This window comes from Pseudophryne corroboree, unplaced genomic scaffold, assembly GCF_028390025.1.
Source record: "Pseudophryne corroboree isolate aPseCor3 unplaced genomic scaffold, aPseCor3.hap2 scaffold_1295, whole genome shotgun sequence".
In the NCBI taxonomy this organism is placed as follows: domain Eukaryota; kingdom Metazoa; phylum Chordata; class Amphibia; order Anura; family Myobatrachidae; genus Pseudophryne; species Pseudophryne corroboree.
In genome coordinates this window covers 20,300-32,861 of record NW_026967921.1, presented here as the reverse complement: position 1 = coordinate 32,861, position 12,562 = coordinate 20,300, and the positions used below count along the sequence as shown (strand labels likewise).

Genomic DNA, 12,562 nt, shown 5'->3' with positions numbered 1-12,562 from the left:
AAGAAACACATTGGTACTTTCCCATGATGAGTGAATGCTTCAGGATCTCTTGCACTTACATGTGCAGCAGAGTACAGCAATGGAAGCATGCTGGGCCCATAACCCAGAGGTAGGCAGATTGAAACTATCTTCTGCTATATGCATTTTTTTTTGTTAATTAAAGTAATCCAAAACTGGGATTGATATTTTGGCTCTTTTATTTTTACTTAAAGTACAACAACTTTTACCATTTTAATTTGTTTTAATAGTATATTGACAGTATTGTTTTCTTTCAAAAATCCACTTCATTTTCTTTACCCTATTATTAAAATGGTAATTGACAAAAACAAACTACATTGTCACCAGAAGAGCAATACAAAATGTACAAGTGATATATTAAAATCATCTTTCCAGCTTGAATTTCAATGATGCATTGGGGCAACGATTTTGTGAGAAACATCTTCACCCTTAAATAAAGATTTTCTTAATTCCTTACCTGTGTGATAATTAGATATCACCTTGTTTTCATATTAAACAGACTTCCACATGAGAAAGCAGCAAGGATGCAGTGGCGTTAATGTTTCCTGGTGTCAACTTGTATTATTTCAGTAGACATTGAAATGAGGATGCATCTTGCTGCCTTTCCAATGAAGCAAGTTTAATTTAGTAATAGGTGAAAAACCATCCTTACAAAGGTGTTAATCAGAGACTTGGCTTTGTGGACACTTTTCAGAGAACAAATTTGTTAGCATAAAAATAAAGCCAGAAAATGAAGAGCTGTTTAATCACGCAATTTGATTTTTTTGCCAGCATATTTCTTTTTCTCTGCAACCCACTGCTAAATTGTGCTTCCTAGATGTTTTTATAAAATCACTGAATCAAATCTAACTCTGATTACATCAGAGAAGGCCAGGTACCCTACACCATAACAGGGGGTATGAAATTTGACTTGTCTACTTAAAGATCACCAAAATCTGATAACAAAGTCAATTACGTCCCTGGGTGGGATTGAACCACCAACCTTTTGGTTAATAGCAGTACACACTAACTGATTACGCCACAGAGACACTTTGCAAAAGTACATACTGACAAATGCTAATAAGCATTCATCTAAAACGTTTCCTAGAAAAACTTAAAAAAGTCAATAATCTGGAGCGTTTTTGTAAGATGTTTGTTCTATCAACCAACGAAGAAACACATTGGTACTTTCCCATGATGAGTGAGTGCTTCAGGATCTCTTGCACTTACATGTGCAGCAGAGTACAGCAATGGAAGCATGCTGGGCCCATAACCCAGAGGTAGGCAGATTGAAACTATCCTCTGCTATATGCATTTTTTTTTGTTAATTAAAGTAATCCAAAACTGGGATTGATATTTTGGCTCTTTTATTTTTACTTAAAGTACAATAACTTTTACCATTTTAATTTGTTTTAATAGTATATTGACAGTATTGTTTTCTTTCAAAAATCCACTTCATTTTCTTTACCCTATTATTAAAATGGTAATTGACAAAAACAAACTACATTGTCACCAGAAGAGCAATACAAAATGTACAAGTGATATATTAAAATCATCTTTCCAGCTTGAATTTCAATGATGCATTGGGTCAACAAATTTGTGAGAAACATCTTCACCCTTAAATAAAGATTTTCTTAATTCCTTACCTGTGTGCTAATTAGATATCACCTTGTTTTCACATTAAACAGACTTCCACATGAGAAAGCAGCAAGGAAGCAGTGGCGTTAATGTTTCCTGGTGTCAACTTGTATTATTTCAGTAGACATTGAAATGAGGATGCATCTTGCTGCCTTTCCAATGAAGCAAGTTTAATTTAGTAATAGGTGAAAAACCATCCTTACAAAGGTGTTAATCAGAGACTTGGCTTTGTGGACACTTTTCAGAGAACAAATTTGTTAGCATAAAAATAAAGCCAGAAAATGAAGAGCTGTTTAATCACTCGATTGGATTTTTCTGCCAGCATATTTTTTTTCTCTGCAACCCACTGCTAAATTGTGCTTCCTAGCTGTTTTTTTTATAAAATCACTGAATTAAATCTAACTCTGATTACATCAGAGAAGGCCAGGTACCCTACACCGTAACAGGGGGTTTGAAATTTTGACTTGTCTACTTAAATATCACCAAAATCTGATCACAAGTTTAATTACGTCCCTGGGTGGGATTGAACCACCAACCTTTCGGTTAATAGCCGAACACACTAACCGATTGCGCCACAGAGACACTTTGCAAAAAGTGCATACTGACAAAGGCTAATAAGCATACATCTAGAACGTTTCCTAGAAAAACATTAAAAAATCAATAATCTGGAGAGTTTTTGTAAGATGTTTCTTCCACCAACCAACGAATAAACACATTGGTACTTTCCCATGATGAGTGAGTGCTTCAGGATCTCTTGCACTTACATGTGCAGCAGAGTACTGCAATGGAAGCATGCTGGACCCATAACCCAGAGGTAGGCAGATTGAAACTATCCTTTGCTATATGCATTTTTTTTGTTAATTTAAGTAATCAAAACTGGGATTGATATTTTTGCTCTTTTATTTTTACTTAAAGTACAATAACTTTTACCATTTTAATTTGTTTTAATAGTATATTGACAGTATAGTTTTCTTTCAAAAATCCACTTAATTTTCTTTACCCTGTTATTAAAATGGTAATTGACAAAAAAAACTACATTGTCACCAGAAGAGCAATACAAAATGTACAAGTGATATATTAAAATCATCTTTCCAGCTTGAATTTCAATGATGCATTGGGGCAACAATTTTGTGAGAAACATCTTCACCCTTAAATAAAGATTTTCGTAATTCCTTACCTGTGTGCTAATTAGATATCACCTTGTTTTCACATTAAACAGACTTCCACATGAGAAAGCAGCAAGGATGTAGTGGCATTAATGTTTCCTGGTGTTAACCTGTATTATTTCAGTAGACATTGAAATGAGGATGCATCTTGCTGCCTTTCCAATGAAGCAAGTTTAATTTAGTAATAGGTGAAAAACCATCCCTACAAAGGTGTTAATCAGAGACTTGGCTTTGTGGACACTTTTCAGAGAACAAATTTGTTAGCATAAAAATAAAGCAAGAAAATTAAGAGCTGTTAAATCAAGAAATTTGATTTTTTTGCAAGCATATTTCTTTTTCTCTGCAACCCACTGCTAAATTGTGCTTCCTAGATGTTTTTATAAAATCACTGAATCAAATCTAACTCTGATTACATCAGAGAAGGCCAGGTACCCTACACAATAAGAGGGGGTTTGAAATTTTGACTTGTCTACTTAAATATCACCAAAATCTGATAACAAGGTCAATTACGTCCCTGGGTGGGATTGAACCACCAACCTTTTGGTTAATAGCCGTACACACTAACTGATTGCGCCACAGAGACACTTTGCAAAAGTACATACTGACAAAGGCTAATAAGCATTCATCTAAAACGTTTCCTAGAAAAACTTAATAAAGTCAATAATCTGGAGAGTTTTTGTAAGATATTTCTTCTATCAACCAACGAAGAAACACATTGGTACTTTCCCATGATGAGTGAGTGCTTCAGGATCTCTTGCACTTACATGTGCAGCAGAGTACAGCAATGGAAGCATGCTGGGCCCATAACCCTAGAGGTAGGCAGATTGAAACTATCCTCTGCTATATGCATTTTTTTGTTTGTTAATTAAAGTAATCCAAAACTGGGATTGATATTTTGGCTCTTTTATTTTTACTTAAAGTACAATAACTTTTACCATTTTAATTTGTTTTAATAGTATATTGACAGTATTGTTTTCTTTCAAAAATCCACTTAATTTTCTTTACCCTATTATTAAAATGGTAATTGACAAAAACAAACTACATTGTCACCAGAAGAGCAATACAAAATGTACAAGTGATATATTAAAATCATCTTTCCAGCTTGAATTTCAATGATGCATTGGGGCAACGATTTTGTGAGAAACATCTTCACCCTTAAATAAAGATTTTCTTAATTCCTTACCTGTGTGCTAATTAGATATCACCTTGTTTTCACATTAAACAGACTTCCACATGAGAAAGCAGCAAGGATGCAGTGGCGTTAATGTTTCCTGGTGTCAACCTGTATTATTTCAGTAGACATTGAAATGAGGATGCATCTTGCTGCCTTTCCAATGAAGCAAGTTTAATTTAGTAATAGGTGAAAAACCGTCCTTACAAAGGTGTTAATCAGAGACTTGGCTTTGTGGACACTTTTCAGAGAACAAATTTGTTAGCATAAAAATAAAGCCAGAAAATAAAGAGCTGTTTAATCACTCAATTGGATTTTTCTGCCAGCATATTTTTTTTCTCTGCAACCCACTGCTAAATTGTGCTTCCTAGCTTTTTTTATAAAATCACTGAATCAAATCTAACTCTGATTACATCAGAGAAGGCCAGGTACCCTACACAATAACAGGGGGTTTGAAATTTGACTTGTCTACTTAAAGATCACCAAAATCTGATAACAAGGTCAATTACGTACCTGGGTGGGATTGAACCACCAACCTTTTGGTTAATAGCTGTACACACTAACTGATTGCGCCACAGAGACACATTGCAAAAGTATATACTGACAAGGGCTAATAAGCATTCATCTAAAACGTTTCCTAGAAAAACTTTAAAAAGTCAATAATCTGGAGAGTTTTTGTAAGATGTTTCTTCCATCAACCAAAGAAGAAACACATTGGTACTTTCCCATGATGAGTGAGTGCTTCAGGATCTCTTGCACTTACATGTGCAGCAGAGTACAGCAATGGAAGCATGCTGGGCCCATAACCCAGAGGTAGGCAGATTGAAACTATCCTCTGCTATATGCATTTTTTTTTGTTAATTAAAGTAATCCAAAACTGGGATTGATATTTTGTCTCTTTTATTTTTACTTAAAGTACAATAACTTTTACCATTTTAATTTGTTTTAATAGTATACTGACAGTATTGTTTTCTTTCAAAAATCCACTTCATTTTCTTTACCCTATTATTAAAATGGTAATTGACAAAAACAAACTACATTGTCACCAGAAGAGCAATACAAAATGTACAAGTGATATATTAAAATCATCTTTCCAGCTTGAATTTCAATGATGCATTGGGTCAACAATTTTGTGAGAAACATCTTCACCCTTAAATAAAGATTTTCTTAATTCCTTACCTGTGTGCTAATTAGATATCACCTTGTTTTCACATTAAACAGACTTCCACATGAGAAAGCAGCAAGGATGCAGTGGCGTTAATGTTTCCTGGTGTCAACCTGTATTATTTCAGTAGACATTGAAATGAGGATACATCTTGCTGCCTTTCCAATGAAGCAAGTTTAATTTAGTAATAGGTGAAAAACCATCCCTACAAAGGTGTTAATCAGAGACTTGGCTTTGTGGACACTTTTCAGAGAACAAATTTGTTAGCATAAAAATAAAGCCAGAAAATGAAGAGCTGTTTAATCACGCAATTTGATTTTTTTGCCAGCATATTTCTTTTTCTCTGCAACCCACTGCTAAATTGTGCTTCCTAGATGTTTTTATAAAATCACTGAATCAAATCTAACTCTGATTACATCAGAGAAGGCCAGGTACCCTACACCATAACAGGGGGTATGAAATTTGACTTGTCTACTTAAAGATCACCAAAATCTGATAACAAGGTCAATTACGTCCCTGGGTGGGATTGAACCACCAACCTTTTGGTTAATAGCCGTACACACTAACTGATTGCGCCACAGGGACACTTTGCAAAAGTCCATACTGACAAATGCTAATAAGCATTCATCTAAAACGTTTCCTAGAAAAACTTAAAAAAGTCAATAATCTGGAGAGTTTTTGTAAGATGTTTCTTCTATCAACCAACGAAGAAACACATTGGTACTTTCCCATGATGAGTGAGTGCTTCAGGATCTCTTGCACTTACATGTGCAGCAGAGTACAGCAATGGAAGCATGCTGGGCCCATAACCCAGAGGTAGGCAGATTGAAACTATCCTCTGCTATATGCATTTTTTTGTTTGTTAATTAAAGTAATCCAAAACTGGGATTGATATTTTGGCTCTTTTATTTTTACTTAAAGTACAATAACTTTTACCATTTTAATTTGTTTTAATAGTATATTGACAGTATTGTTTTCTTTTAAAAATCCACTTCATTTTCTTTACCCTATTATTAAAATGGTAATTGACAAAAACAAACTACATTGTCACCAGAAGAGCAATACAAAATGTACAAGTGATATATTAAAATCATCTTTCCAGCTTGAATTTCAATGATGCATTGGGGCAACGATTTTGTGAGAAAACATATTCACCCTTAAATAAAGATTTTCTTAATTCCTTACCTGTGTGCTAATTAGATATCACCTTGTTTTCACATTAAACAGACTTCCACATGAGAAAGCAGCAAGGATGCAGTGGCGTTAATGTTTCCTGGTGTCAACCTGTATTATTTCAGTAGACATTGAAATGAGGATACATCTTGCTGCCTTTCCAATGAAGCAAGTTTAATTTAGTAATAGGTGAAAAACCATCCCTACAAAGGTGTTAATCAGAGACTTGGCTTTGTGGACACTTTTCAGAGAACAAATTTGTTAGCATAAAAATAAAGCCAGAAAATGAAGAGCTGTTTAATCACGCAATTTGATTTTTTTGCCAGCATATTTCTTTTTCTCTGCAACCCACTGCTAAATTGTGCTTCCTAGATGTTTTTATAAAATCACTGAATCAAATCTAACTCTGATTACATCAGAGAAGGCCAGGTACCCTACACCATAACAGGGGGTATGAAATTTGACTTGTCTACTTAAAGATCACCAAAATCTAATAACAAGGTCAATTACGTCCCTGGGTGGGATTGAACCACCAACCTTTTGGTTAATAGCCGTACACACTAACTGATTACGCCACAGAGACACTTTGCAAAAGTACATACTGACAAATGCTAATAAGCATTCATCTAAAACGTTTCCTAGAAAAACTTAAAAAAGTCAATAATCTGGAGCGTTTTTGTAAGATGTTTGTTCTATCAACCAACGAAGAAACACATTGGTACTTTCCCATGATGAGTGAGTGCTTCAGGATCTCTTGCACTTACATGTGCAGCAGAGTACAGCAATGGAAATATGCTGGGCCCATAACCCAGAGGTAGGCAGATTGAAACTATCCTCTGCTATATGCATTTTTTTTTGTTAATTAAAGTAATCCAAAACTGGGATTGATATTTTGGCTCTTTTATTTTTACTTAAAGTACAATAACTTTTACCATTTTAATTTGTTTTAATAGTATATTGACAGTATTGTTTTCTTTCAAAAATCCACTTCATTTTCTTTACCCTATTATTAAAATGGTAATTGACAAAAACAAACTACATTGTCACCAGAAGAGCAATACAAAATGTACAAGTGATATATTAAAATCATCTTTCCAGCTTGAATTTCAATGATGCATTGGGTCAACAAATTTGTGAGAAACATCTTCACCCTTAAATAAAGATTTTCTTAATTCCTTACCTGTGTGCTAATTAGATATCACCTTGTTTTCACATTAAACAGACTTCCACATGAGAAAGCAGCAAGGAAGGAGTGGCGTTAATGTTTCCTGGTGTCAACTTGTATTATTTCAGTAGACATTGAAATGAGGATGCATCTTGCTGCCTTTCCAATGAAGCAAGTTTAATTTAGTAATAGGTGAAAAACCATCCTTACAAAGGTGTTAATCAGAGACTTGGCTTTGTGGACACTTTTCAGAGAACAAATTTGTTAGCATAAAAATAAAGCCAGAAAATGAAGAGCTGTTTAATCACTCGATTGGATTTTTCTGCCAGCATATTTTTTTCTCTGCAACCCACTGCTAAATTGTGCTTCCTAGCTGTTTTTTTATAAAATCACTGAATTAAATCTAACTCTGATTACATCAGAGAAGGCCATGTACCCTACACCATAAGAGGGGGTTTGAAATTTTGACTTGTCTACTTAAATATCACCAAAATCTGATCACAAGTTTAATTACGTCCCTGGGTGGGATTGAACCACCAACCTTTCGGTTAATAGCCGAACACACTAACCGATTGCGCCACAGAGACACTTTGCAAAAAGTGCATACTGACAAAGGCTAATAAGCATACATCTAGAACGTTTCCTAGAAAAACATTAAAAAATCAATAATCTGGAGAGTTTTGGTAAGATGTTTCTTCCACCAACCAACGAATAAACACATTGGTACTTTCCCATGATGAGTGAGTGCTTCAGGATCTCTTGCACTTTCATGTGCAGCAGAGTACTGCAATGGAAGCATGCTGGACCCATAACCCAGAGGTAGGCAGATTGAAACTATCCTTTGCTATATGCATTTTTTTTGTTAATTTAAGTAATCAAAACTGGGATTGATATTTTTGCTCTTTTATTTTTACTTAAAGTACAATAACTTTTACCATTTTAATTTGTTTTAATAGTATATTGACAGTATAGTTTTCTTTCAAAAATCCACTTAATTTTCTTTACCCTGTTATTAAAATGGTAATTGACAAAAAAAACTACATTGTCACCAGAAGAGCAATACAAAAAGTACAAGTGATATATTAAAATCATCTTTCCAGCTTGAATTTCAATGATGCATTGGGGCAACAATTTTGTGAGAAACATCTTCACCCTTAAATAAAGATTTTCGTAATTCCTTACCTGTGTGCTAATTAGATATCACCTTGTTTTCACATTAAACAGACTTCCACATGAGAAAGCAGCAAGGATGCAGTGGCGTTAATGTTTCCTGGTGTCAACCTGTATTATTTCAGTAGACATTGAAATGAGGATGCATCTTGCTGCCTTTCCAATGAAGCAAGTTTAATTTAGTAATAGGTGAAAAACCGTCCTTACAAAGGTGTTAATCAGAGACTTGGCTTTGTGGACACTTTTCAGAGAACAAATTTGTTAGCATAAAAATAAAGCCAGAAAATAAAGAGCTGTTTAATCACTCAATTGGATTTTTCTGCCAGCATATTTTTTTTCTCTGCAACCCACTGCTAAATTGTGCTTCCTAGCTTTTTTTTATAAAATCACTGAATCAAATCTAACTCTGATTACATCAGAGAAGGCCAGGTACCCTACACAATAACAGGGGGTTTGAAATTTGACTTGTCTACTTAAAGATCACCAAAATCTGATAACAAGGTCAATTACGTACCTGGGTGGGATTGAACCACCAACCTTTTGGTTAATAGCTGTACACACTAACTGATTGCGCCACAGAGACACATTGCAAAAGTATATACTGACAAGGGCTAATAAGCATTCATCTAAAACGTTTCCTAGAAAAACTTTAAAAAGTCAATAATCTGGAGAGTTTTTGTAAGATGTTTCTTCCATCAACCAACAAAGAAACACATTGGTACTTTCCCATGATGAGTGAGTGCTTCAGGATCTCTTGCACTTACATGTGCAGCAGAGTACAGCAATGGAAGCATGCTGGGCCCATAACCCAGAGGTAGGCAGATTGAAACTATCCTCTGCTATATGCTTTTATTTTGTTAATTAAAGTAATCCAAAACTGGGATTGATATTTTGACTCTTTTATTTTTACTTTAAGTACAATAACTTTTACCATTTTAATTTGTTTTAATAGTATATTGACAGTATTGTTTTCTTTCAAGAATCCACTTCATTTTCTTTACCCTATTATTAAAATGGTAATTGACAAAAACAAACTACATTGTCACCAGAAGAGCAATACAAAATGTACAAGTGATATATTAAAATCATCTTTCCAGCTTGAATTTCAATGATGCATTGGGGCAACGATTTTGTGAGAAACATCTTCACCCTTAAATAAAGATTTTCTTAATTCCTTACCTGTGTGCTAATTAGATATCACCTTGTTTTCACATTAAACAGACTTCCACATGAGAAAGCAGCAAGGATGCAGTGGCGTTAATGTTTCCTGGTGTCAACCTGTATTATTTCAGTAGACATTGAAATGAGGATGCATCTTGCTGCCTTTCCAATGAAGCAAGTTTAATTTAGTAATAGGTGAAAAACCATCCCTACAAAGGTGTTAATCAGAGACTTTGCTTTGTGGACACTTTTCAGAGAACAAATTTGTTAGCATAAAAATAAAGCCAGAAAATGAAGAGCTGTTAAATCACTCAATTGGATTTTTCTGCCAGCATATTTCTTTTTCTCTGCAACCCACTGCTAAATTGTGCTTCCTAGCTGTTTTTATAAAATCACTGAATCAAATCTAACTCTGATTACATCAGAGAAGGCCAGGTGCCCTACACCATAACAGGGGGTTTGAAATTTTGACTTGTCTACTTAAAGATCACCAAAATCTGATAACAAGGTCAATTACGTACCTGGGTAGGATTGAACCACCAACCTTTTGGTTAATAGCCCTACACACTAACTGATTGCGCCACAGAGACACATTGCGAAAGTATATACTGACAAGGGCTAATAAGCATTCATCTAAAACGTTTCCTAGAAAAACTTTAAAAAGTCAATAATCTGGAGAGTTTTTGTAAGATGTTTCTTCCATCAACCAACGAAGAAACACATTGGTACTTTCCCATGATGAGTGAGTGCTTCAGGATCTCTTGCACTTACATGTGCAGCAGAGTACTGCAATGGAAGCATGCTGGGCCCATAACCCAGAGGTAGGCAGATTGAAACTATCCTCTGCTATATGCTTTTTTTTGTTAATTAAAGTAATCCAAAACTGGGATTGATATTTTGTCTCTTTTATTTTTACTTAAAGTACAATAACTTTTACCATTTTAATTTGTTTTAATAGTATATTGACAGTATTGTTTTCTTTCAAAAATCCACTTCATTTTCTTTACCCTATTATTAAAATGGTAATTGACAAAAACAAACTACATTGTCACCAGAAGAGCAATACAAAATGTGCAAGTGATATATTAAAATCATCTTTCCAGCTTGAATTTCAATGATGCATTGGGTCAACAATTTTGTGAGAAACATCTTCACCCTTAAATAAAGATTTTCTTAATTCCTTACCTGTGTGCTAATTAGATATCACCTTGTTTTCACATTAAACAGACTTCCACATGAGAAAGCAGCAAGGATGCAGTGGCGTTAATGTTTCCTGGTGTCAACCTGTATTATTTCAGTAGACATTGAAATGAGGATACATCTTGCTACCTTTCCAATGAAGCAAGTTTAATTTAGTAATAGGTGAAAAACCATCCTTACAAAGGTGTTAATCAGAGACTTGGCTTTGTGGACACTTTTCAGAGAACAAATTTGTTAGCATAAAAATAAAGCCAGAAAATAAAGAGCTGTTTAATCACTCAATTGGATTTTTCTGCCAGCATATTTTTTTTCTCTGCAACCCACTGCTAAATTGTGCTTCCCAGCTGTTTTTATAAAATCAATGAATCAAATCTAACTCTGATTACATCAGAGAAGGCCAGGTACCCTACACCATAACAGGGGGTTTGAAATTTTGACTTGTCTACTTAAAGATCACCAAAATCTGATAACAAGGTCAATTAGGTCCCTGGGTGGGATTAAACCACCAAACTTTTGGTTAATAGCCGTACATACTAACTGATTGCGCCACAGAGACACTTTGCAAAAGTCCGTACTGACAAAGGCTAATAAGCATTCATCTAAAACGTTTCCTAGAAAAACTTTAAAAAGTCAATAATCTGGAGAGTTTTTGTAAGATGTTTCTTCCATCAACCAACGAAGAAACACATTGGTACTTTCCCATGATGAGTGAGTGCTTCAGGATCTCTTGAACTTACATGTGCAGCAGAGTACTGCAATGGAAGCATGCTGGGCCCATAACCCAGAGGAAGGCAGATTGAAACTATCCTCTGCTATATGCATTTTTTTTTTGTTAATTAAAGTAATCCAAAACTGGGATTGATATTCTCTCTTTTATTTTTACTTAAAGTACAATAACTTTTACCATTTTAATTTGTTTTAATAGTATATTGACAGTATTGTTTTCTTTCAAAAATCCACTTAATTTTCTTTACCCTATTATTAAAATGGTAATTGACAAAAACAAACTACATTGTCACCAGAAGAGCAATACAAAATGTACAAGTGATATATTAAAATCATATTTCCAGCTTGAATTTCAATGATGCATTGGGGCAACGATTTTGTGAGAAACATCTTCACCCTTAAATAAAGATTTTCTTAATTCCTTACCTGTGTGCTAATTAGATATCACCTTGTTTTCATATTAAACAGACTTCCACATGAGAAAGCAGCAAGGATGCAGTGGCGTTAATGTTTCCTGGTGTCAACTTGTATTATTTCAGTAGACATTGAAATGAGGATGCATCTTGCTGCCTTTCCAATGAAGCAAGTTTAATTTAGTAATAGGTGAAAAACCATCCTTACAAAGGTGTTAATCAGAGACTTGGCTTTGTGGACACTTTTCAGAGAACAAATTTGTTAGCATAAAAATAAAGCCAGAAAATGAAGAGCTGTTTAATCACTCAATTGGATTTTTCTGCCAGCATATTTTTTTTCTCTGCAACCCACTGCTAAATTGTGCTTCCTAGCTGTTTTTATAAAATCACTGAATCAAATCTAACTCTGATTACATC

General features: G+C 34.5%; 2 non-coding genes across 2 annotated transcripts; both read right to left on the bottom strand.

Moving 5' to 3' along the window:
* Positions 1 to 2,143: 2,143 nt before the first annotated feature.
* On the bottom strand, positions 2,144 to 2,217 carry TRNAN-AUU (transfer RNA asparagine (anticodon AUU)). The gene has a single exon. It is a non-coding gene; the product is annotated as a tRNA-Asn (tRNA).
* A 5,771-nt stretch (positions 2,218 to 7,988) lies between these two features.
* On the bottom strand, positions 7,989 to 8,062 carry TRNAN-AUU (transfer RNA asparagine (anticodon AUU)). The gene has a single exon. It is a non-coding gene; the product is annotated as a tRNA-Asn (tRNA).
* Positions 8,063 to 12,562: the final 4,500 nt, after the last annotated feature.